This window comes from Epinephelus lanceolatus, chromosome 7, assembly GCF_041903045.1.
Source record: "Epinephelus lanceolatus isolate andai-2023 chromosome 7, ASM4190304v1, whole genome shotgun sequence".
NCBI classification, from domain to species: domain Eukaryota; kingdom Metazoa; phylum Chordata; class Actinopteri; order Perciformes; family Serranidae; genus Epinephelus; species Epinephelus lanceolatus.
The window spans coordinates 20,935,706-20,940,353 of record NC_135740.1 but is presented as its reverse complement, the minus strand read 5'-3'; positions in this window follow the sequence as shown (position 1 = coordinate 20,940,353).

Here is a 4,648-nt window from a genome sequence, read left to right as displayed (position 1 = left end):
GAGCTCCTAAAGTAAATATTAGCTTCATAATATTGCAGTCATCCTCGCAATATTGAGCCAAGGCCCTTTTAAACAATTTACCTCTCTGCTATCTCAAGGTGTGTATATATATAGTTGTGTGATAAGGGATTAAAGCCATAGGCTGCATAAAAATGATAGATGTAGCCACCATGATGTTACCCGCTGGTTTTGAAGCATCCAGTTTGGCATTTTGGGGTTTTTTGGAGCCAGACATGACCATATTTGGACGAGAGGGTGAAACTGAGTAGAAGTGAGGAGTGGATCTGACTCACAGACTGTGGTGACACCTTGTAGGCAACCTTTCATTCGAAGCGGCCACACCCTTAATTATGCGTAACATAAAGTCTTAATAACATTTCGCTATACAGACCAAATACGTTTTTTGTATCAGGCTGTAAACATGTTTATATTCGCTGTTAAGTTGGGCATTTTAACATGGGGGTCTGTGAGGATTGTCTCCCTTCTGGAGCCAGCCTCAAGTGGCTGTTCAAGGAACTGCAGTTTTTGGTACTTGCATGTTGGCTTTATTTTTCAGCCCCTGAGCCCCTGTCAATTGAGATATCAGCTGTTCATCTGATTGCCTTGCTGCTTAAGTGCATTAATGCTGCAGTTATGAGCATTCTCCACCTCCCCATCACTGGCAAGTCTTTATCTCAGCAGAGTCCCCAGCCTCTAACACCACCAGTGTCTGGACAGGGGTTCATCTTGCTGCTGCTCAATGCAGACGCCCCTTGATTACAAAATTTCCCTGTAGAGTCTAAGTCTCTCTGTTTAATTGTCATTCCATAACATCTGGTAATCTGTACACACAATTACCTTTACTTCATTCACCTGTCTCTTCTGATTGACATTATGCATGGACATATGACATGTTTTGTTGTTTAATTTGAAGGACTTGTAACTACACGTAGAGGCTATGGCAGCTACAGCGATACCACATGGAGACAACAAGAACTATGATTGGTCAGCAGGGCTCCTTGTGTTGCCAGTAAAGATTGTTGAGTTTGCAGATAACACGAAGCACACTGAAAAAGAGTCAGTAGTCTTTTTCAGAAACACACAAAGGCATCGACACTGCTAACTGCTCACCATGATCCCCACTCTTTGTCATCATGAATGACGCAATGAAAATACAACTGCACAGAACAGTCATATTCAGTAATGAGATAATTCAAACATTCGCGCCATCGCTCGCATCACAATATAGGTACAATATAATGAAAAGCACAACACAGTAAGATCATGTTCAACAGATTTGTCCAAGGTTGCTGTGGCGCCTTGATCGGGTGCAAAACTGTACCTCAGAAACCTAAGCTCTCTCAGGTGCAACTAACCCGCTACGTCAAGTATGAATCAAGCTTTAAACCCCACAAAATCTCTCTATAAATCCATGAAATCACCACAAGATAATGGGTTTTTATTTAAACTCACTTTTCTGTGAAAGTGATGAAAAGCCTAAGCATGTCTTATTATTATAATATTCTTGGTTTTGTCACTTTTCTCAAACATAAATTAGACTCAAGTGAGTGTAAATATAATAGACGGGATATAGAGTAGGTTCCTTTGTTATCAGTCACTCTTTCATCCAGTCCATTTATTCCTTATTTCATCTACAGGAACATACTCTAATCTGTGTCTCCGTGTGTGTGTGTGTGTGTGTGTGTGTGTACAGTGTACAATTCATGCATGATGGATTTATGGCTGCTGCTCCCGGCGACTGTGGAGCCCCGGCCCTTTCCCCACTTCATACTTCCCACCCTCAGCCCTCCTGGGAGTGTGTCTCAATGTCCCCCCTCCTCTCCCCTATTAATATCCCACTAGGGAGACCAGAGCTCATGGGGAGTTTGGGAGCGGAAACGCCTCCAAGTACTCCTGGAAGACACAGAGCTGGGTGAGGGCGAGGAAAACAAAGAGCGGGGGAGATTAAGGCGAGTGGGGAGCGAATTTCGGTCTGAATGTGTGAAAGAGGATTAGAAAACATGTGGGAGGAAAGGAAAGAGGATAGAAGTGAGAGAAGGGGGGGGGTTGAAGTTAAAAATGCTGGCACAGGACGTGATGTTAAGATGTGTCCCTGATAGACACACCTTACACTAACCAGTACAGTTGCCTGTGTGATTATCAGGAAAACAAACAGTATTCACGCCGTCTTCTTTTAAAGGATGTAAAGTTAATCAATGTAATTTTACTCCGAACATTCCCAGTGTATCCTTTTCTTTTTCCTCCCACCCACAGTGTGTTGGGACACTGCCATGATAAATCCCGTCTCGGTTACTCATTGCAGCATCGTTATGGGAGATATGGTTTCAAGCTGTGTTTTCCCACAAACAATCTTTTCTACATCAATGACTTACCACTTGACGATGCTTGTAGTCATCTGAGTTATGTACTTTTTGTCAGAACGTGGCCTAAAAATGGGCATGAGAAAGGTAGGATGCTGAGACCGTGCCTCCGTGCCTACCCAGCAAGAGGAAGAGAGCCACTGCATGACATGCAGATACTTAGCCAACAGCATTCTCATGAGTTCAGTCTCCTTAGGCACAATCGAAGGGGAAAAATGTGCAAACATAAACATGCCCTTAAAGGAAAGATGATTAGGGATGTACAGAAGAGAAGAAGTTCTCCTGACCCTAGGCTCCAACTCTTTCTCTCCGCTGGGAAACAAAGTCCTCTTTTCATTTCTCACATGGCCCGGCCACCCCTGCTACTAACACAGGACAGAGAGATGCTGAGAAAACCATGCGAGGACATGAGCAGGGGACCAGTATGGGAAAGATTATCCTGGTGCACAAAGTCCCCTAGTGGTAGTGATTTAAAATGTTTGGAATTTTTAGTTTTTACAGGTTCAGGATTCATTTTATAGGTTTGGTTTAAAGGTTTTAATTCCACCCATTTATGTCAGCTGTAAGCTCAAAACAGGAATACAGACTTACACAATCAGGGGCAAATAAGTTCAGCAAGCGCAGGCTAGAGGTTTAGGTCTTGTTGGCTAAACCCCTGCGGTGTATATCAGTGTGTTTTTTCCTGTCGGTGCATCCGACCAGACAGAGCAGCCACAATAATGTGTATCAATCCAAGGCCACGAGTCCTCGGCGCTAAACACAGCCAGAGTCAAGGTTCATGAGAAAATTTGTGCTCTATCTGTGCACAAGTGTTCACACACAGACATTCTTCCTTGCTGTTGTAATGCATATGCTGCAAGTTTTAAAGTCTCTTGAACAAGCACCACAACATGAAAATATAAACAAGTCAGATGCAAAGTGCGGTAATAAAGCTAAAAATGATGATGATGATGATGATGATGATGATGATGATGATGCAGGTACTCCATGGTACAACTCATGCAGACAGCAACGAAGCATACACACTTTAGCAACACAGCAAATAAGTGTACTGAATATGAGTGCAACTTGTCCTTGTCTACTTGAATTGTAGTGCAGTAATCAGTGAGAAAGCACAACTGTTCTTGATAAATAAATAAAACTCTCTGAGGAAAAGAATAATAACAGCAAAGCTTGCTCTATTTCATATTGACAGAGAAGTATCTTGACACTTTGATTCAAACACAATCAATGCAAATAATCTCAATGACAACAACAATCAGTAGAGAAACAAAATAAAGGCTTGAAGCTAACCTCCCTCCAAAATAAGACATCGTATCCTCCATGAATTCTTATGCAAACATTACTTTTGCTAGTCAGATTTACAAAACCACAGCTGAAAGGTCCTTCGATACAGTGGTGTACTGGAATACGGGGACAAATCCATGTGGGCGACTGAATTGGTGGGCTGGTGGACCATCTATAAAAGTCTATAATGGTTTAACTAGCCATCCGGCCCTGTCTGCTTCTTTATCGGTCCTGTCTGTGTGTCTGCATGAGAGTGAGCTGTGTGCATGCGTGTTCCAGGATTAAGCTCACTGGCCAGTCACAACCAAGTTAATTAAGCTTGTGCTTATATCATAGGCTCTGCTGTTTGGCTAAATTGAAAAAATATCAAATATGTCGATCTACTGGGATTTTGATGCACAATCATCTCTAGGGTTTACAGAGGATGGTCTGAAAAAGAGGAAATATCCAGTGAGCAGCAGTTCTCGGGGTGAAAATGCCTTGTTGATGCCAGAGGTCAGAGGAGAATGGCCAGACTGGTTCAAGATGATAGAAAGGCAACAGTAACTCAAATAACCACTGGTTACAACCAAGGTCTGCAGAAGACCATCTCTGAACCAACAACACGTCCAACCTTGAAGCAGATGGGCTACAGCAGCAGAAGACCACACCAGGTGCCACTCCTGTCAGCTGACAACAGTAAACTGAGGCTACAGTTCACACAGACTCAACAAAACTGGACAATAGAAGATTGGAAAAATGTTGCCTGGTCTGATGAGTCTGGATTTCTGCTGCTACATTCAGATGGTAGGGTCAGAATTTGGTGTAAACAACATGAAAGCATGGATCCATCCTGCCTTGTATCAATGGCTCAGGCTGCTGCTGGTGGTGTGATGGTGTGGCGGATATTTTCTTGGCACACTTTGGGCCCCTTAGTACCAACTGAGCATGGTTTAAACACCACAGCCTACCTGAGTATTGTTGCTGACCGTGTCCATCCCTTTATGACCACAGTGTACCCA